The sequence below is a fragment of the Falco peregrinus genome, chromosome 4 (assembly GCF_023634155.1).
Source record: "Falco peregrinus isolate bFalPer1 chromosome 4, bFalPer1.pri, whole genome shotgun sequence".
Lineage (NCBI taxonomy): Eukaryota > Metazoa > Chordata > Aves > Falconiformes > Falconidae > Falco > Falco peregrinus.
In genome coordinates this window covers 90,655,312-90,678,764 of record NC_073724.1, presented here as the reverse complement: position 1 = coordinate 90,678,764, position 23,453 = coordinate 90,655,312, and the positions used below count along the sequence as shown (strand labels likewise).

The 23,453-nt window shown below is 36.8% G+C and overlaps 1 protein-coding gene across 7 annotated transcripts in view; it reads right to left on the bottom strand.

Moving 5' to 3' along the window:
* Positions 1 to 23,453, bottom strand: part of LRCH1 (leucine rich repeats and calponin homology domain containing 1) — a 133,551-nt gene that overhangs the window by 89,751 nt on the left and 20,347 nt on the right. Inside the window, exon 1 of one of the 7 annotated variants that reach the window (XR_003555678.2) lies at positions 18,598 to 18,671. The exons of the other annotated variants lie outside the window; for them this stretch is intronic. The gene's annotated coding sequence lies outside the window, so the exon portion shown is untranslated. Of the gene's footprint in view, positions 1 to 18,597; positions 18,672 to 23,453 lie in introns of those variants that run through there. 7 annotated transcript variants of the gene reach the window in all.

Here is a 23,453-nt window from a genome sequence, read left to right as displayed (position 1 = left end):
TGCTTAAATTCAGTAGAGGCAAAGTAGTAACAACAGTAAGACATCTGGAACTTAAAAATAAAGCTAAACTTCTGTTGTGTATTATTATACCACTGTTTCCACAGTACTACAATTTCATTTAGTAAGCGTACTGTGTATATCCAAAATATATTACTTTTTACTCTACACTGAACAAGGAATTTCATAAATACAAACTGTGATGTACTATTTATTCCCTATAGAAAACAAACTTCAGTGTCCCTACCCTTGCTGGCAGGAGGTGTGAAGTTGTTTAGACATACTTACCTATTACAACTGAACGCAGCAGCATTAATTCAAACTATATTGGCATCAAATGTGCCCAACCATCTAAAATGCAGTAACTGGGAGTCCCAAAAAGATCATTTGAGTTACTGTATTGTCTATGTAAAACTGAAACTTTACTTATACAGTACTGAAATTAAAAACAATATCACAGAAATCTAATACAAATTGTTCTGCAGAGGTTTAAGAACCCTAATTAAGAAATAAAACAAACAATGTTATCCAACAAAACTGCACATAATATTGCTTTTTCTTATCCTTCCAGCTCAGTCTAATCTTACAACTAAAAAGTTCCCACCAACATTGTTCCCAGCAATGTCTTTTACCACTATATTAAAAAGAGTTTATCCACATGAATTTAGTTTCAAAACAGTTAAAAATTCAGATGGCCTCAACACCATCCTTATTTGAAATCATTCAAATTGGTAAAGCGGACTTTGTATGTGTATGCATGCAAGTCAATAAAAGAGCAGATAACTAGGCCTTTGGCTTTATTCCTCTAGAACTACAAGATGAAAAAAAGGCATTAGCTAAATGAGAAGAAGATATGATAAACTTATCAGGGTCAGATGAAAGAGGTTGTAAAGGTTAGCATCTTTCTAAATAAGGTCAGTTTTTAACATTTATTTTGCAAGCTGTAAAGTAATTCTACCCTGATCAAAAGGAGATCTTAAAAGCAGCTGTTCAACTGTACATATAGGGTTTTTTTTCCTTGTAGGTTAATAATGCTGTTTGCATTCTTTAGGTCAAATAGTGGCCTACTAGATCATGACTTAGTTAAGCATAACAACTATACAGTTGATAATACCACACTTCTCATGGCTGTAAAGACAAAAGCCAATTTAAGTGTTGTCAAATGAGACAGACACCAGGGCTACCCAGGCAGATAAATGAAGCATAAAAATAAAGCATATGGTGGGTGGGAATCCAATTTAACATAACAAATAATGGGTTTTAAGGCACGGGAATATAAAATCTTCATCCAGCAATGCAGGATATAAACATGGAATATAAAGTTCCCAGAAAAATGTATTGTTAGAACATTTGCACTGTTTGCAGTATGCTTAACACTTTTCCATACCCTAAAAAGAGGCGTTCAGTAAACAAAGCTAGATGACGCTTTTCCCCCTTTTTCTGAATTGTATGTTACTTCAGAGGATAGAGGTTGATTTATAATAGGTTTATGAAAGGGCAGCACAGTGCTCAATATTAATTGTAAAAGTAACAAACGTTCAGAAAAGCAAGCAAGGAAGAAGGAAACATGTACTGACTAAATAGCAAACAACTATGCCACAATGTAAATCCACGGAGCATTCATTTTGAAGACTGCACATGGTTCTAGCAGCCCCTTTACCAAAATAATACAGACAGAACTAAAAAGCTAAAAAAAAAAAAAAAAGGCAAAAAGATTTAAAAAAGCAAGCAAAAGCTGTGGAACAATTTCCATAAAAAGCAAGACTAAGTTGTTTAAGATTCTTCAGGTTGGAGGTAACCTGATGGAAGGAATGTAAGAGTCAAAGTCAGGACTAAAACCAATATAGCCAATAAGGAATAATAATTCAGCCGTTTCTGTAATACAGGGAAAACACCAACACAAAACATGGAACTCCATACAAGGGTTTATTTGGATTCAAAAAGGAAATACACAAACTTCCTGAAAGAAATACTGACCAAGGACTTAAAAACAAAGGTGACACTTCTGCCTCATGAAGTCCTTCAGAAAACTTTTAAATTGGCCACGTGTTGTGGGGAGGTAAGAAGTCACATTAACTAGGTGGTACTCTACACACACACTACATGCTACTGAGACAGGTTACTGGTCTAAGCAACAGCTACTGCTACAAGCTCTTCTCTTTCATCAGGATATAAAAAGATTATATGAAGTTAAGGCAGATGAAAATTCAGGGCAATAGCTCTGTTAAAATTGCCAATTGACCGTAGTATATTATGATTACTGACTGCAGTTCACCGATTTATCGTAGTCCTTTAGCTGCACAACAGAAAGCAAAGCTACTACTTGACATTTCATTGCACAAATAGTATTTCTGCCATTTCACTGTGCCATCTGCACAGCAAACCTGGTATACAGCACTTTTTAATTCAATGCCAAAATTATTTTAAGGTCAAAGTAGACATTTAATATGCCTCAATATACTTCAAGACTTCTAATACAGTTCTGTATGCATGACAGCTCAATATTTTAAGATGATGGGTAAATGAAAAGGAATAGGACTTCTAACGGAAAATCATTGCAGCCACTCTGTCAATGTAATGATGGGTTTTAGTTTGAATGGAATATATATGCACTTTCCTAAAAATAGATTGGAAAAAGAGCTTCTTCATATCCCAGTAATATGCTCATTTAATACGGTAATAAAAGGCTACATCCACATATAAAAGTATTGTTAACTTTATATGAATAACTACTGTGTTACACAAGGAACAAAATCATCTCTTCTCTGAAAAGTTCTTAAATCTAGAGGTAGACAACTACACATAGCAGATGTGTAACATGCAGAAGTTCACAGGTGCAGTTCTCTAGTAGACCTTACTAAATGCTACATGAATTAAGCTTTCCAGTAATAATATTCATCATCACCCGGTGTTCCATTCAGAATGTAACTGAATTACAGAATACAGAACTTATGAGCAGACAACTAGAACCATATCAAAAGAAGGAAATGTGACCCACCTGCCTTTCTTCACACAGCTGGTGTTTCCCAATTAGAATTAATTTTTCCACCAGGTAATGAAGGGCAGCCAACAAAAAAATTCTAAATAAGACACCTTTCTGACAGGACTTCTGTTCAAAACATCTGACAATATATGAAGTCATATGCTAAAATTCTCAGCTTTGTTGATTCCACCATAGGACTGCAATTGAGACAAAAAAGCACTGGAGGAATGGTTGAGGTGCTTTCTCCAAAATTCTCCTTGAATTACATGTGATAAAGCAAAACATGTTTTATTCAATTAATCCAGCAATTGCATCTATGAAGATGATGAACCTACATCTAACACTTAAGGGGGCACTGGTTTTCAAGCACAATGCTTACAGTGAATTTGACGGATGAAATCTGAGTTCCTATGAAGAAGGAAAGGTGCATTGATTTCATTACATCTGAAATTTGAGTCTCAACGACTATATTTCACTGCAACCACATTAGTACATATATTCAACATTCTGCAAACATGAGAGCACTCAAGTGTAATTATCGCCACTTGCTTCATCCTTTGGTTATCCAAATGTTATGACAATGTAGTCACATGATGCTCTTCTGTGTGACAGAATCATGACCTAGATAGAAAAAATTGGTTTGACAGAAGACTACTTGCCTGGTAGTTTTGGGCAAAGTTGATCAATCCCCTGCAGCAATTTTTTCAGCTAGAATTGAAAAAAAAATTTAAACCTCAAAGGCCTCACAAAGGTTGATGGATTTTTGTAAAGCTTTTCAAGAGAAAAGAGTTGGTATAAATTTGAAGTATTAAAATCAGGAACAGTTTTCAGCTAGGTCACCTACTGACAAGGTCTGAAATAATTTCAAATCAATTGTTGCCAAATCTATTTTTAGGTAAAACGTTGCCTAGCATGCATCTATAACATTTATTTTTATATACAATGTCTTTATTGCAGATTGACAGAAGAAAACACTTAACAGCATAAAACTAAGTCTACCTGGCATGCAACTTGATCAATCTGGAAAAAAATTACTCCAAACCATATGTCAATTATCTTTTTACTCACAAAACACATGGTGTTGCCTAAGAGACGTAAAAAGAAAGTATACCACATATAAAGGCAGTATGAATAAAATATTTAATGGAAATAAGTAAATTATGGGTTTAGGTGAAATGCAACCACTTCAAACCCACTTACAAATGTGGCATAATATTAAACAAAGACAGGATTTCATTCTATTATATCCATGTGTTCCATAAAATCTGTGACTAATTTAGATTGGAAAGGATCTCTGGAGTCACCTGGTCCAACCTCCAGCTTAAAGTGAGGCCAACTATATCATATTGTACAGGTCCCTGAGCTAAAGCATTTTGAGTATCTCCAAGGATGGAGGTATCTTAGTATCACTGCGCTACCTGCTCCAACAACTGACTCCCCTCACACTGGAATTTCTCATTTCAATTTGTGTTCATTCACCTCTTGCCCCCTTCACTGTACACCTCTGAGAAAAGGGTGCCTCTGTCTCTTTGTGTCCCACAATTAAGTAGATGTGGGCAGCAATTAAGATCCCCCACCCCAGCCTTTTCTTCTGGAGTCTGTAGCAAATGGATACCCTCACCTTCTCCTCATACATTGTGGACTTAAGTTCACCAGCCATCCTGATAGCGCTCAAGACTCACTCCAGCATGTCAGTCTTTCTCTTACACTAATCAAAAACAACACAGTAGTCAAGAAACAACCAAAGTGCCAAATACAAATTTCAACCAATTAAAAACACCCTTGTCTCTTGGCACAGAGACAAAACTTAAACTGTTGGAACAACAGCATGAAACAATATATGCAGTAGTCAAATCCAAGTAAACTTAGAGGCTACAAACATGTTGCCTCTGAAGGATGGAAAAATCTGTTTTAAAAGACTGAATAAATAAAACTAGGATTTTTTTTCTTTTTAAAAAAGTCAATAAATTCTGTTATCTTGTCAATGCAACAGGTTCAAGATTTTCTGAAATTTTTTTAAGTCCTGAAAATTTGTTAAACAGATAGGCACGTAGCTTATTGATCTTAATCAATGCCAAAACATTTGAAGGTCTAGGCCTAGGGACTTGAGGAAACCAGGTTTCACTTTCAGCGATTTCTAAGCCTAAGATCACGGTGCTTTGAAAAAGTCTACCTACACATATAAGCAATTACAATATAAAGCAGTCCAAAAGGCTTTCAAATCATGGCAATCTGTATTTAACTCAGCACATACAAACACTTTGCATATTAAGGTAAAGGGGAAGAGAAACCACAGTAGACTACTTCAGTAATTTGTTACCAAACTACAACACTTAAAGAAGGATACAAAAGCTGTGTGCTTAATTAAGATGTTTCCAAATCAGTTTGCTACAAAAACATTTCTGGAGGAGCAAAGCGAACCAAACTATTTCAAAAGCCAGAACCATGCCTCAGATTTTACATTTTTGAAAAGCTTGGGTATGAAATAATCAAAGATGACAGACTTACACTGTCCCCTGACAACTTGCAATATAATACCTTAGAAGCCAAGACACTTAACAAATAAGGTCCCACAACAGAACTGCAAATGAGGATGTTACTCCTAACTGCAGCTGGACGACTATGAGCATGGTTCAATTACCACAGCTACAACTGGCCTCAGACAGGTAAAGTTACAAAATTACCTTCCTCCCCTGTAGGTAGTGCTTTAGACAGAGTTAAATCTAAGACATATGCAAGGAACCATTAAGGATGCACCGCAGTTTTACAATTTAGTGTATATAAAACAAACTAATCACTTGAGCACAAAAGGCTAAACAAGAAACGACACAGCATTAATAATCTGATAAATTGATAATATAACAATTTAATGTTCCATGCAGACAAAATTATGCTGATTAGTGTCAATGAGAGGGCACCCATATGGCCCATCCTTAGCAAAAGGCCTGGATGACAACACTTGCAAAGCCAGAAACATAAGCATAAACAGTGTGCAACTGGAACACCCAAAATTATCCGAGAGCGTTTCGTCAAAACATTGGTAATGCTAAAAAGAAAACTCCAAGAAGGACTGAACACTAACTGGGGAATTACAACGGGACTTTTGAAACAAAGGAAGAGTCAGCTTGAAAAAAAGGACAAACATTCACACTTCATTTATAACAGAGGAGAGGAACCTCATAACCGTAATGGGAAGAGAGCAATCACTGAAGCCTGACCGGACAATGGAGAAACCACCCCAATAGTATTGCAAGCTCCTCCATGCCTTGGGGAGCAACCTCCCCGCTGGATGACAGGGGCAGCCACCCTCCAACTAACCGAGTGTCAGTTTGGGGTGCAGCAGGTGGGGGAATCCATGGCTCAGGTGGGCTATGTGACTTGATGAGGGACTTTCCCACTGGCCTGCAGATTAGCAGATTGCAGGGAGTGGCCCTGGTATAAAGCTGGAACATGGGTATCTCCGGGAGCAGGTGTGTGCAATTAAGTGAACTCACAGTCCTGGAACAGCAAGCATTGCCTGTAACCCACACTGCTCATGTAACTTGTGTGCCAATAACTGTGGAGGGGAAGAAGGGGATTAGAACTTTTCATGATCGGTTATGAAAAGTGTTTAGGTATTTGTAGATGCTGCTCAATTTTTTTTAATGGTCCAACACACTGGTATATCTGTCCTACTGCTGATATCAATCCTAAACATACAGTTCCCTGATTGCCGATTACATCACAGTAATAAATCAATAAATTGCTTTTTGTTGTTTAAACTACATAATCTGAGCAGTTCTTCTGTGCAGCAGTCAACAATATGAGTCTTTGAATATATCAATTGTTACATAAATTTCTAGAATTCCTTTGCAGTTGTGCATAGATAATACAGAACAAACATGCAAACATGCAGAGGAAAAAATTTCCTTGGAGAAGATTCATTATTCAGCTGCATCCATTTAACTCAAAAGATACATCTTTTAACAAGACTTAAACTGAGGAATATGACCCTAAAGACATATTCAGTAGCTTTATGAACTCTCCAAATACCTTCACCTCCAATCAAACTCAAAGTGGGGCTCTTCATCAGTTAAGTCTTAAAATCTTGTGCTAGCCTGCTCTCACAGGAGGACATATTCAGCTTAATCAGAAATCCCACACATATACATTAATCAAAACCAGATCTAAAAGAAAGGAAAAAATATATTGAAAATTACTAAACAACAGCCATGTAACTTTGCTTCACACTGCAGACTAACAGCTCATAGATGCAAATGAAGAAACGGGCAAGGTTAAAAACACTTGCACTTTAACAAATTAATTCCAAGCTGGTTTACAGCTGCAACTTTTCAGGTTTGTTCAGCACTGCTTAGTAAGGTAAAAAAGTGTTTACCTCTAGGGAAACTAAATACAAGGTTGGCCTTAGAGAGAGATACAGGTCTTGCCTCAGCAAGTTTACCTCAGCAAAACAGAAATAACTTGTCCTCACTGTTTTGCCAGCACTGCCCATGCACAGTTACCATGGTTAAAAAAGCTCAAATCCATGCCACTCCTGCTGCTATTTTTCTCTTTCGATTGTGAAAACAAAGCCTTAGTCTGACCAGATGGCTTCATGTCTCCTGAATCAAAATGTCTCTCCCCTGAAGAACTACTTCATTATACTTATAATATCAGAAGAGAATTAAGCATGAAAAAATTTCTATTACACAGAAAAATGATATATGATCCTTAACATCACCTTTACTCAATTATCACCTTCATAAATGGAAACATGGCAATGTGAGCTAGGCAGACTGTTGCACAATCCACACCTCCCAGATTACACAAGGCTTTGTTTCTCAAAGTCACCTACCTCAGAAGCATCTGGCAGAAACAGAGAAAATTCAAAAACATACCAAAACTATATGGGGGGGGGAACCACCAAAACCAAAGACTTACATATAAGATCAAATCCTCACTTAAAGAAAGATATAGTAGGTGGCCATGTTCACAGAATCAGAGAACGGTTGGGGTTGGAAGGAACCTCTGGAGAACACCTATTCCAACTCCCTGCTAAAGCAGGTTCACCTAGAGCAGGTTGCAGTCATGTCCAGATGGGTTTGAACATCTCCAGAGCAGGAGACTCCACAACCTCTCTGGACAGCCTGTTCCAGTGCTCTGTCACCCCCAGGGTAAAGTTTTTCTTCATGTTCAGATGGAACTTCTTGTGTTGCAGTTTGTGCCTGTTGCACTGCTGAAAAGAGCCTGGTCCCGTCCTCCTGACACTCACCCTTAAGATATTTACAGTTGTCTTCTCTCCCATGTTATTAAAGAAGTCATCAATACCCTCTGCACTTCGTACTGCATGGTCCATCTTATAAACAAATCTAAAGCAGCAGAAGAACAAATAAACCCAGGTTTGCTATTGGCTTTGTATCTTCTGGTTCAAGTACTGTGCTCAACCCCACCTCATATCCTATCAAGGTGGTTTCTTTGATACTTACAAATTATTTCTAATCTCTGAGTCAAAAGCCATACTCCATTAACAAGAAGCTCTAATAATTTCTCTGATGCAAAAATTGTAAATGCATGAGACTTGAATAACAGCCCAGCTCCCTTGTGAATTCCCACTTAGTACTTTAACATTACAATCCTGCAAGCTCAGCAGTTTCAAGATCCTTTCCGAAAAGGCTATACCTGAATTTTTAATATGAAGACTGAATTGAACTGGCTCCCTGCAAACTTTGTCTGAACTTAAATCAAACAGCCTCAGTGCCGGTGCTAGCTAAAAAAACCCAACCCTACAAAACCCATAAAGTATCATTGTACAACAAACATACTTAAGGCTTTGTAATTCTAGGATATGTATGAGGTAAAAGAAGTTGTTGATGAAAGTAATTATTTAGTTCTTTTGTATTTGACCTCATTGCAAGTATAAGTTTCGCATTTCCTGAGGAATGTAATTAAGTTGTGGAATTCTTGTACCACAGCAGAATGACTTAACAGAACTATAAACAAAGCTGAATAAATTATTTTTAAAAAAATTATAGTACTGCAAAGATTCACAGGCATTTTTGAAACTATGCTAAAAATAGCTGCATGCCAAATATTAAACAGAGATCAAATTCTGTAGTGATTTCCATTTTCAGCCCTGGAAGTTAGAGACAACTTGGTCTTGCCAATTGCAGAAGATACAGTATACCGCAGTTTCCATAGGGAAAAAATAAAACACTGAAAAGCAGAAACAAAAACCTTAAGATTTATTTTACAAGGAGCTCTTAACAATCATTATACATTGCAAAACAGTCCTGCAGACTGAGACTTCTATTACTGTTATGCACAAGCTTCTTTAAAATGAATTTCCTAAAAATCTGAGATAATCTGTAGCTATTCTGAAAACTATTTTTTGCAATTCCTTAGAAATTCCCTGTTTCATCTCCCCATTACAGTGAAAAGTCACAAAGAATCTGTGGTATGCCATACAAATGTACTATTTACATAGCACAAAACAATCAAGCCAGTAGTTTCTAGGGTGCCCTAAGGGCTGTCGATTTTTTTTATTATTGTTTCTAACTAAAATAGTTATGGATTTGTTTGGATCAAATTAAAATATGCTTATATAATTCTAAGGCACACAAAAGTAAAATAAATTATATTCTAGAAAAATAAAAATTAGGGATTTGTGCCAGTAAATTCTGACTCTGAAATTCCAACTGAGTCAACAGACTTCTGTTTTGCTAAGTAAAAAACCAAAAGATAACATGATAATAATATGATTTTTCCACAAACATGGGGAATATTACACAAATGATCACTGTGGCAGGAAAAATGGAGTCGCTCATTCATCAGAATTTTAAGTATTTTAGAGTACAACTGAACAAGCTACAATACATCCACTAAATTATTTTAAAAGTTCAGTAGGGTTGCTTGTTCTATTGATTGTCTTTGCTAACTATTCAATAAAGAAAGTATGTTGAAGACATTAAATGTATAATGTAGACAAAAAATGCAATATATGCAACACACCCATACGAAACACCAATGGGAAACAAATTGTCTAAGTCTTTGTATTTTGCAACTATCTCAGCAAACATAATGTTAAGTCACTTATCTAAGTAAAACCATCAATTACACTCCCCTAGTTACACTAACAGGTTTGCCTCTCTATACTAGTTCACACTCAATACATCCATAATTTAGTTGCGTTAAGCTATTCAGTCATCTCAGAATACAAGCAACACACCTAGAGGATACACAAATTTTACATCCCATGCTCACTTTCTATGGACTACATTCTTCTGTCTGATAAAACATTACACTACACTTTAGAAACAGGTGGGGGCTTTTTTTCTTCTGTTTTACAAGTATGAAAAAAGCTGGAAGATCTGACAGTGCCTTAAGGCAATGCTGTGCTGTGGACTTCCACAAAAAAAAAAAAAAAAAAAAACAAATAAAAACCAATAGCACATTAAAACATAGCCTATTATTTTCAAACGTGTTTGCTCATGAACACACAAGCATAATTTGAGCTTCCCCACTTACCTGTATTATATGATGGTAGCATTCCTTTCTCTACCTCAAAATGGGGCATTAACAGGAGAAAACTTAGTTTTGGAAATCTTCCAGCATTACAACAAGTAGCAAAACAATGAATAAAAACAATGTCTTCCTTTGAAAAAACAGCACACATGTTGTGCTTCTGATGCACCTACATTATTTTACCTCCCTTGGCTGCAATTCCAACAAATGACCGAAAATCAAGATTATCTAACATCTGGAAAAAGATGATCAAATAAAACCCCTTAAGCATCTACCATTCTGAAACCACCAGAGAACATGCAGAGCATGACAAGTATTAGGAAAAAATGATTTAATTATGAACCACTACAATTAATTTCCTTTAAGCAAATTCCTTTAGTTGGATTCTCAACTCATTTTCAAGCTGGGGGTGGGGGTGGAATATATTTTGCACAAATGCAGCTCAGTAAAACCGGGATGCCATAGGGAGAAGTAAAGAAGAAACATACATGCGGCACAACAACATGCACAACAGAACTAATGGTGGACTTTGAACCGAATCCAGAAAAGACCTTTCCAGAACTCTTGCTCTGATTATGATTATTATTGATTATGGTATTAAGTAGAGAGAAACAATTTGTGGATCAGACTGTGAAGCAAAATGCTTCCCTCTAAAAAGTCATAATGAAATGTAATGAAGTGAAATGACAAAAATAATAATGAAAAAACACAAAAAACAAACAAAAACACGCACAAAACCAGCTAGCCACCACACAATTTCTCCTAGACTGCAGATTCAGTGATCCGTGGCCTGTTTTCTCCTTCAAAAATTATCTACTCAAAGCATCTATCCAAAAGCTGTATTTAGGTTTCTTTGATAAGAAAAGTTATTATTAGACATATAACAGCCCTATAGCAAATAACTGTTTAAAGCAAATGATCAAGGACAAGTTTGTGGAGCATACTTAACATTCGGGTTTTTTATAATTGCTTATTAATAATAGTACTGTTGTTTTTAACAGTAAATTTGATTATAAATAAAATTTTGATACTTTAATAACAGTCTCTTCATTCAAAGCATTCAAGAATTTAAGTAGATGCAATTATCACAAAACAAGGGTTGGATTTACCTTCCCATACAATTTCCCCTTTATGAATCTCCTATTCTTTTTAGCAAAAATACTTTAGATAAAACTGCACAGTCAATTTCTAAAAGCTTGTCCTTTGAAATTATGAAAAAAGTCAGTAACTACCATAGGCTTGAATACTACATGACCATAACTGTTCTTTGCTAAACAGATCCATCAATCCAGAAAACACTTAGGCGCTTGTCAAAACAGCACACATACACGCAATTAAAACTAAAAGAGGATCTCCTAATCTTCCTCCAGTTTTCCTAAAAACTATTTCTAGTTTGAACTTCTCAAAAAGAGTAAGAGAGTCCCAGAAATATGTTCCTCCAGTTGGATTCACTGCATCTGTCTGAACTAAAAACTTCACAGTGTCTTTGGAATAAACTAGCAGCCCCTTACTATTACGGAATGAAGAACTCCTTTATACCTAGCAAATGTGGTGGCCAGTACTAGGTAGAAATTAGATTAAACTTTGGACTTGTGTATCTGCTAGAAGATGAGACATTCCAGAGGCAAAAACCTAAGGCACGGCTGAAACTCATGAACTATACGCTCATGAAGCAGAGTTCACAAAGTGCAGCCTAACTGCATGAATTACAGGAAGGCTAAATTGCAGCCTCGGGTAAAAGCATGCTCTGATGAGGGCATCCTTTAGGAAGAGAAAAGGAACAGACAGAATTGTCCATTACTGTCAGTGCCAACAAATTAACACAGCTGTGTGAGAACCTGGTCAAAAGTCAAGCTCATTTTTTAAGAGTTTTTTTCTCAATATGGCAACAAGTGCCAGCTTGACTTAAATTTTTTTTCCTCATTGTCTTTTGGGCTCTCTTTTTTTCAGGTACCTGGCCAGATAGCAGTCATTTCCAGGGTAACTGAACCACCACATTTTTACTTCCATCTTTCATCCCCTAACATAAGGATTATGTTTTGGGTTCCTATAGAAACTGCTGCACCTACTGCTTTATTGCAGATTCAATGGCTTATATATTGGCCTTTTTAAGACTGGTTATAGTTGCCAGCTGGGGTTAAAACAAGTAGCACACAGCCGCTTGCTCACTCCACACACACACCCTCCCCTTCCCCCAGTGGGATGAGGAGAATCAGAAAAAGGTAAAACTTGTGGGTTGAGATAAGAACAGTTTAATAATTGAAATAAAGACAAATGTAATAATAACACTAGTGATTAATAATCACAATCATAATTGTAATGAAAAGAAGGGAGAGAGAGTAATAAAACCCATGACAAAACAAGTGATGCACAGTACAATTGCTTACCACCTGCTGACCAATGCCCAGCCAGTCCCTGAATAGCAATCAGCAGGCCCTGGCCAACTTCCCCCAGTTTATAAACTGGGCATGATATTCTACGGTATGGAATATCCCTTTGGCTAGTTCAAGTGAGGTGCCCTGGCCCTGCTCCCTCCCGGCTCCTTGTGCAGCTGCCCACTGGCAAAGCAAGGGAAACAGAAAAGTCCTTGACTCAAGGTAAGTACTACTTAGCAACAACTATAACATCAGTGTTATATCAACATTATTCTCATACTAAATCTAGAACACGGCACTGTACCAGCTAGCAGGAAGAAAATTAACTCTATCCCGACCAAAACCAGGACAGACCTAAGAATTTTGTATTTTTTAGTACTAGTAAATTTTGACACTCTGTGTAAAGCAAGTTAAGAGAAAGTGACTGAATTTCTCAACCTAACAACTTCAAATGGTCTAGCTGTCATATAACAGAAATGTTTTAACTGTAAAAATGGTAGGCTGCACAATCTCCCCAAGCTTTTTTTTTTTTTTTTTTTTTTTTAATCTGCAGCCACACACAAAGTCATTACTAGCACTGAGTAATACATTTTCTTCATCACACAGGAATTAGGACAGCATGCAATACAAGCCTAGGTAAGCAATCATGTTTTTTGTTGCTAAAATGTACGCAAACAATGAAGTTAATTTCATACAGAATAGTAGGAAAACTGGTAATTTCAGCCTACTTGATACCAACACCAAAATTTTTATTGGTGCGGATTTTTTTGTTTCCTTTTCACAAACCCCTTTAAAATTGTTTCAAGACTAGAAGGTTCCTCTCATAAACACAAAATAGAACACAACCGTCCATCAAGAGTGGTTCCAAACAAATTGTTTGAAAATCTTGACTTTAAGCTACAAGTGGCAAATTGTCGTAAAATATGCCATTGCTGTTAGAAGGAGTTGCCTTAAATCAGTAAGGTGCAAGGAAAAGGCTAAGTATCTTGGCAGTCAAACACTTCTACAACGTTTATAGATCATGTTTACACTTTCTGTCAAATCCATAACAATGTTTTGTGTCTCAACCAGAGCTGGTAAAACTCATGTCTTGCAACACTACTTGGCAAAGTTATATCATTTTGTTTATTAAGGAACATCTAAAACCAGAGGAAGTAACCTGGTGCCATGCATACTGTCACAATATACAACATAAAAGTTACTTAATAAATCTGGAGATGACAAACGAGTTAATCTCTCCATTACTGCATGATAACCCAACACTCAGTCAACAAAGAGAAAGTAAACAGTAAAATGGAGCAGGAGAGCATTACATTTTAAGCTAGAGCAGGGGCAGATGACTAAGTATTCTAAGAATTCAGAACCAGCTTTCTAAGAATACTGGTTTGCATAAAACTGGTATAAAACAAACTGTCCAGGCTTCTGAGATAAAGAATTTATAGAAGCTCTCTACTTCAGCCATTGTGTCTATTAACAAGACTAATCATGACCTCAAATCTACAAGATACCTTTTGTTAAAAATAAAACCAGAACTTAATAATCAGAAATGCCTTGTGAAATTCATGCCACGCTACTAATCTCATCCTGTATTATGGAGGGGCAAGCTCTTCTCACGCAAATAATTTCTCCCATTTTCAGAAATGTTTACAGCAAAATAAATGTAAGAATATGAAATGATCACTGTTATTTCCTTTTCAGAGAAAACTGATTTCCAGAGTTACCCCTGAAGAATCCAACTATAAAACCATGAAAACCATAAAACAAACTCATATCCAACTACATCTTGCAGATTTTCTTTTCACTGACACACATAGTGCTTCACAAATCAGCTGTATAGCAGGTTAATCCCTTCGGACAGCTAAGTTCATTAGTTGGCCTCCTTATGGTGAAAGGACAACTGCAAGGAAGGCATAATACCCAACAGGAAACTTAATTTCTGTCATTTTCATCAGAAAGCAAGTTTCATATTAACAGCACTTCTGGAAATGGCTGGGAAATAAGGGCTAGGAATGGAAGTAATCCTAAAACAGTTCTTACCTACTCATGTTTACACATTTACCAGTGTTTGTATTAAAGCAGTTTTGCAGCAGTTTCTCATGTGTTCTGCCTAAAAAGCACTCAACCTTTCTCTCCCTCATTACCACTTTCTATTTGTTTCTAGTAAGTATGGCAGTAACAGAAAAGTACTAAAGACTACTAAAACAACCCTCCAAGTACTTAGTTGTACTAAAAGATACTGTGTACACTTAAATCAGTAACAGCATTTATATGCTGTTACAGAAAGTTGTTAGAACTCTGCATGCATTAAAATCCAAAAGTGAAAGTACCCTAACCTTCAGAGGTGATTATCACCCAAAGTGCATATCAAATTCCTACAGAGTTCAGGGTGTTAACCATTTTTTGAATACCAGGCCTCCAACACAGAAAGTTTTACTCTGTGCTGTTAGGTACAATTCTGATACAGAACACTTGAGAGCAGCAAACACTACAAGGGATCCCTCACATCTAACAACTGAAGAAGCAAAAAGGTTATACCTTAGGGGTAGCCAAATCTGGTATACCTGGGGATTCGTGGATTCCATCCTCTTCTGGCCTGGTCTGGAGCAGCTGTTCCCTAACACCTTTCCAAGGAGCAAGGTGGAACAGCAATTCCAACGGGACAGAGACACACACTGTAGATAATACATCTCTACCACAAACACATAGATGAATAGAAGGGGACAGAATAATACAAACACAGCACAGATAGGTCCACCCTATTCCTAGGGATCAGTGCTTAAAGACAAAAAAAGCCTTCACTAGTGTCTCCAAAAGCTACCTTCCCAGAATTTCAGTCCCTCTACCATCTCTCTCAGCCTGTCCTCCTGCTTGCTGACTAGTGCAGCTTGAACTCTGCTAACAGGTCACACACATCCTAGAAAGACGGGGGGGGGGGTGGGGGGGGGGTGGGGGGTGCGGGGGGAAGGGTTCAATAGGATAGGGTAAGCTGTGGTGATCAGGCAACAGGCTTCACCAGGCAAATGTACAAAACAGCTGCGTGCTTACACGCAACTGGCCCCTTTTATTCCTTCCTTCTCTCTTGTTACCCCATGCTCATTCCTCCCCATTTCACTTTGATCCTTCTCTTCTCCATCTGCGGCCCTTGCCTTAACCATCCCTTAACAGATCTTTACAAGCCCCAAACTCTTTTGTTCCATGCCCAGTTCCACCCCTTAGGTGCTCCAATATATCCTGTGCGCCTTTATTCAACAACTCCCCCTCCCCAGTTTGCCTGGCATTCCAGAGAATTTCTTCCAGTGAATCATCACAGCAGGTTTTGCAACGGGATAACTGCTTCATTATTGATCACCTTTGCTGGTTTTAGGAACAGCTGATTCAGACAGATTAAGCTGGCTCAATTCTCTGCCTTTCCACTATTCCTCTGGTCATTATCTGCCTACCTGAATATCCATTAGCCCGAGATCCTTACACATACAATTTCAAAAAGCAACAAGCTTTTGAGACTGCTTAGTTTTACCATTTTTATTGTATTATTTAGTTGTATTTTTATTTAAAAGCATTTAAGCATGATCAAATAAACACATCTTTTGTATATGGTAGTCATTAAAAAAAAAAGGTGTGGAAAAAAAACTTCAATGACAGCTTAATGTAGCTGCAAATTCTACCAAACTATTGAAATGGCTGGTGGTGAGGGGCAGCGCTACTCTTTCCCACTATAATACAACCCATCTTTCCCCCACTCTTAGTTCCAATCTTTCTTCCATCTTTCCCTATACATTCCAGCACTTTCTTCTTGCATCTTGCTGACATTTTCAGTAGTCCTGAGACATCCTGCATCCCTCTCTATCACACTTGTCTTATCAGACTTCTACCAGGTAAAAATTCATGTTATATCTGTTTTACAAGACAGGGATTGGAGACACAGTGACTATCTGACTGTCCTGAAATTCATTTTTCAACAGTACCACACATTATTTGCTTCAAATGCAAGGGGAGTTTTACTATCCATATTAATAAGTAATGCAAGCCAGACTAATAAGGGAAAGCCAGATTTGTCTGTCTTACCCCAGACATATGTTCTACAGTAACTTACTTTCCTAAAGGAAAATTATCAGGTAGAAAGGCTGTAAAAGGATTTAGAGGAGGAAAAAAGTGCACAGTAATACTGCTGAAAGTGGCAGGAAAGGGGTGAAAAAGAGACTCCCTGTCTTTACCATACACAAACACTGTTCTAAACACCAGGATAGAAAGCGAGCTTTTGCCTGAAGAATCCAAGACTCTTTCAGAAAGTTTATTTTTTGCTTTGCTGCAGACTGAAGAGTTACATTGCCCAGCATTTACTAAATGTAAACACTAAAATTCAGAAAAAATCCAATTCTTAGTTTGTATTGGTACAGAGATATTAACAATAGTAACAGTGCAGTCCATAAACTAGTGCCAATATAGAAACTTTTGCTATATCTAACTATATACAAAGTTAGGGAATAAACAACAACATCCTTGCTTAGCTTTGGCTATTATAGCTCCAATAGATAATTTTCAACCCATAATTAAACAAGTCCAAAAAGTTTTAAGAAAATTATATTTTATTCGCTATTTCTCAGAATTAAAAAGTGTTTTGCATTGCTTTATATACAAGCAGAGGCTAGGCATTCATTTAATTAGTCAAAATGCTTTTTTTCCCCTGTGCTTTTCTTGTGTGCTTTTTAATAGCAACTATATTCAATAATAAAAAAGTCTCAGTTCTATTGGGAATTTAGATACCACACGAAATAACTGCATGTCAAAAAAAAGTTTATTTTAGCCTTGGCTATCAACGTTATCCAGAAACTGTTTCTATACTGTGGTTAGTCTGTTCATTATGGCCAGCCACAGGGTATTAATCTACTATGTTATTTGAAGGGTTTGTTGTCTTTTTTAGTGTATGCCTTTATTTGCTTTTTCCTCTTTCCCCAGCGGTCCTGTCTTCATTCACATTAATTTCAGACAATTCCACAAGAAAACCACAAGCACTGCCACAGTCAGGGACCTCAGCATAACCCTTAAGAACCTACCTTCTTTCCCACCTTCCTTTTGTTCAAAACCTTGCAAACTAAATGTCTCTACTAGCAAGGCACAGAAGTCCTGATAAGCCACAATCCAAAAAAAGCAAGCAAGAAAAGGACTTTAAACTTGCTTCCAGTTCACAAATAGTCCATCTGAGATATTTCCAAACACAATGCAAAAATATACTCTGCTTTTAAATTAACACAAGAGTAATTCTGAACTTCAATATAAACCAGATATTTAAATCAAGTACCTGTTTTAAGAGTCTAGATTATTCATATAAAGAGTGAAAAAATTACCCAGATAAAGCTGTTACATTAACGATACTGTGGTACCAAGGCACATGAAAGCACTTTCACAATAAATAAAATACCTCTAGTAGAACAAACTAGCCAAATCTTTTAGGCAAGTATCTACTCTGCTCAATATGCTTCAATTATTATCACCAGCCATAAAACGTCTAACACAGTTTTGAAATCAAGCATATTTATCTAAACTTTGCCACCTCAGAAATAAAGGTATTTTAAAAAATACCACAATTCACTACTAAATTTATGGAATATTAATGACAAATTCCCTGGTGACAAGATGATGAATGGATTTTTAAAACCATTTCAAAACTTAACTGAGGAGGTGCCAGGGAGATTTTAATATTCTTACATTACAGAAAGTCAAGCCAATAGTATAATGGCTTACCATCTTGTTTAAACATGAGAAGATCCTGTAGGATACTACTCCAGACAAATATTCTAACAAATATTCTGAGTTTTCTGCAAAGTGATAAAATAAACTGAAATTAATGATCCGAAAACATATTTAAACAGTGTAAGATTTATAACAATCAGTTGCTTTTACAGATGTGCAGACAATTTCAGTGGATAAGACTCCACGACAGGAAAAAAACCCAAATGTATAACATTTAATCACACTCATAAAAATGCTTATGAGCTGTGAAAAGAAAATATTCAGAATTACAAATGAAAAATATGTTGCTCTTTTCTTAAAAAACAACAGTGCCTCATGGTGTAAGATAAAACTGCTTCCAACATGTATACATACACTTATGTAAAAGATCACTTACACAATTCAAAAGCTGCTAATTACAACTCACTACTCCATCTCACAGTCCTGGGTAGGAAGTTTAAGTTCCTTCTAACACAAAAGAATTGGACCAATCTGTTACATTATGTTTTCAAAGTGGAGATAAGCAAATGAATTTACCCCTATTTAAAAAACATCCTCAGTTAAATTAATCTGGTTGCATTATACCTCCCAAGTTCCTCCTGCTTCTCTCATAGCAGCCATGTGCTTTCCCCGGTTTTCTTTGTTCCCTCAAGCCTGCTTACTGTTATGTAAACAATTCTGAGAAAATTACTTCTGAAATTATCCTATTCTGTTACTAGGAATAACAATAATAAACATGTCACGTGAATTCTGAGGTTAATGAATTCTCTCAAGTACAGCTAAGATACAATTGTAATCCTCAGACTTTCAACATACAGAAAAGGCAGCTATATTCACTAATTCTTAGCTATTAATTAGGAACTTAGAGAAAGCAATAATGTTCTAGCACAGACAAACTCTAGCAGGCTAGATAAAACGCACATAACTTCATCATTTATATACAAATTACATTCAGTTATTGGTAAGGTAACAGACCACAAAGACAGTCACTGCAGCAAAAGATGTTCCAGATTTTTTAAAGCTGACACTACAAGGGCCTTGAGGCATTTTTAGGGAGGTTCAACCACCACTGCAGAGACAATCATTCTCAGAACCAATCCTTCACAGGAATTCTCTTTTCGTGAAAGGGGCTTCTTTCATCAGTTATGAAAAATAGACAGTTGTGTTATGTTCCTCATCCATGGAGCATTGTGAGCCCATATTACCATCTCTCACCTTTTAACTGATAGGTATCTTTCACTTCTTCCAGAAAGTATTGGCTTGCTTATTACCTTTCTCTTGTATATGCTTTCCACAAGCATATCTCATTAGAAGTTCAGCTGCAACACTGAACAAGCCATAAGAAGCAAGCCTTGCAAAAGCCTGCCACAACAATCACCCCTGTACAATAAGGAAAACTGCAATTCTAGATGAGTACAGGGAAGCACTCCTACATTTGGTTTAAGCAGCTGAGTAAGAAGGAACAAAGGTATACAAGGTGCTCAAAGTTTTTCAGCCCCTCCAAAAAACCCACAAATTTTCTGACCAAAGTCTGTATTTTAGGTAGCAGTCTACACAACTCCTGTCACGTCTAACTTTTCCTTTAAAAATGGGAAGTTGACATTTTATTCATGTAACTTTCTTAAAAACTTCATTCTTCTATAACTCGTCAATCCTACCTGGATAAATTTAATCCTCCTGTACCCAGGGTTCATCTACTGCGTTTACATTCATCTATGAAGAGCATCTGAAACAGGCAAGATTGAGAAAAGAAAAAGTCTTGTTCTTAAAAAAAAATAATTCTAGAACCTATGGATTAGTTAGAATAGCTCTCCTTTGGAAAACTGCTTAACACACAGAGGTTGGTTTTGTTTCAGGCCATTATTTGTATTTTTAGTCGTCAAAAAGGAAAAAGGATGTTCTTTCAGGAAATCCTCAGGTTTCATGTCAAGGATCTGTAAACAGTTTGAGTGGAACAGCACTTTCAAACTTTTATGTAATTAATATTTTTCACTTTAGAAACTACTGTTGTAGACAAACTGTCTGAAGTGAAAAAAATCAGTACAAGATCTCTTCTGTCTCCAATTCCAACAGATCAAAACCAAAGTTTCTCTGATGTGGAAAGTTCAGCAACATAAATTCAGAGGGAAAAGGTTTTCCATACCTTTGTTTCAGAAAGGATTTATAAGGAATACCCAAGTGAACTTTTACACAGAAATGAATGTTACATATCCAATAAGATTGATTAATGTTTTGCCTACACCGAAGGCTTTTCTTTCACATTGCATAGTCTACATACATCTTGTCATTACAGAGCCATGCTGATACCTGGCTGTTGCAGCAGTCCCCCTTCCTGCAGCTCCAGAGGCTGTCTAAAGACACTTTAAGCATGTACAGCCACCACAGTTAGGGACACTTCTGTACCAGCAGTACATTACCCTGATTTTCAGTAGCCCTAGTTATACTTTGTTAAATGATATTTAAAAAACAGAGACTGAAAGTTACATAACTAAGGGACAGCCCTGGAAAAGCAGAATTCTTCTCTGACACATTCTGTTGCAAATACACAATCCAGTTTTAAATTGCTGTAGTGTTGGTGGAAAGGATGTCATACTTAAGTGACATTGTTTTTCTCATGCTTTAAAACACATTCTCATGTTTCCTGCTTACTGAGAGCAGTGCTGTACTACTGAAGACTCAATATTTTTTTTTAAATAAAATTAATCACACACACAAGTGAATGTGTAACAAGTTAGCAAAATCAAAGTCGCTTCACAGTGGGTGATTTCCCATGTTAAGACATTCACCCATGCCTGAACTTTTATATTACAAGTGATGAGTGTCTATGCAAGGCACTGTTTTCACTCAATTCCTGCAGGAGACTTGTTTTTTTAAACTAAACACTAATATAGAAGATGACCTATCAAATACTTTGTATCTGTAATAATAAATATTCTCCAATTTCCATATTAAGATACCTTAAAAAAAACATCAATACTGAAACATCAAAACCAGTATACCTGCCATAATGAAAAGGTATTAGGGGAAGGTATCCAGTCAGATTGGACAGCCTGAGAGAAGATAAACTACTGCAGCTCCATGCCTCCAGGGCCAACCAATAGCCAGGGAAAACGTATTCCCAGTAGGCAGATGCACACAAAGCACACATATACATACATACACAACTGGCCACACAGATAACAATGACATACACACAGAGCACTCACAATCACAGGCAGTACCAACAGCCTCATCCTGCTCACATTCTGACTGAACAGGATGAAAGTTGGCTAGTAAGAAATATATATATATATATATACATACATACACACACATATGTATGCATGATGTGGATCCCTCCAGCAGAGTTCAGACACTCATGTCTCCCCAGTTGCTGGCATCTGGACATGAGGCCCTGAGGCTGTATGCACTGGCCTTTTTTATGCCCTAAATACCCCTATGTTCCTCCTCAAATCACTCCTCTCCATATTTGGTTCATCTCCAAAGCACACCATAATAAATCCTGTGCAATCCCAAAATGCTGTTCCCCTGCAGCCCACAGTGTGGCCCATTTCCCAAGGCAAGACCCCTCTTGGTCTAAAAGGTGCTCCAGCTTTGATTCATCCTTATGGGTCTCACACCTGGATAATCAGGCTGAGGCATCCAGGGAGATCATCTCTTCCTCCAAGTCCTTCACCTGTGTTCTTTTCCTGCTTTTGTGTCTCTGTGCTCCGCTGGGTTTCTGGAGATGGGCCTTTGAGAGGCCTGTAGTAGGCCAGAGCAGGGTATTATTTGGGCTCCCCCTCTTGCACTACCTCTCTGTACTCCTCAGTAGGGCTGCAGCTGAGCTTTTATGACATCACCTAAAAAAAGGAGGCACATCTACACTAAAAGGAGGCGTTAATTAAAACTTTCTTGCAACATATCAGGTAATGCAGATTTCCACATAGCATCAGAAAAAAAATTAATCCCTCTAAAATTACAACAATTAAAACTACATGTGTCTTTTTAAAGCAACAGCTATGCTCCAAATATTACCTTTAAAAATGTGATTATGCTACAGTTTAATTTTGCATGATAATTTTGCTAAGGTAAATTAACTTCTTGCCTATGTCCAATTTATATTAAAAAAATAAACCTGAAGTCTCTGTTCTAGTTAATACAGTATTTTGGGAATCACATTAAGTAAATGTTAATTTATGTAATCCTGTCAACTTAACTGTCAAAACAAGGTCAGCCTTAAAGTCCTCTGAACTGGAAAAAAACTTAATTTATTACCTCTTTATTTATGTACAACAAGGAGAGAAAGTCACCCCAAACAGTACTAGTTATTAAAACAAAATCTGGGCAATGGCTAAATGTAAGGTACTTAAGTGCAGCTCCAAAAGCATTAGATCCAGTCATATTTCAAAATGCAATATAAGATTAGAGTTACTCTAGGCATTCTTTCCTTCAAAGCCCTGACAGAAATACTAATTTCTTATTTCAACAGAATAGGAAGTGATTTTTTTTTTGTATGCTTGACATGATACTTTGAACATAGCATCTTTTATAGGCATCCTCCTGTTATATTCTAACTAGTGTCAGGAAAAAAAAAAAATCAGACTGTTGAAAACACACTGAGTATGACTACAGCAGCATTTTAACTCAGATCAAGAATCCAAAAGGTCAAGTCTTCTTACTATCACCGTTTACCATGCTGTAATGCACAGCAGAGAACACACCAACTTTTAGAGGCAACAAAATTTGAAAATACACTCCTAAAACAGCAGTCGGTCTATGAGATCAGAATGAGTCAAAAATAAAAACCCTTTAAATGTGTAACAGTAACATGACTGGAGCCCATCACCAACTACTCTGCTTTTAATATCTAATCTTAAAAATTGTGC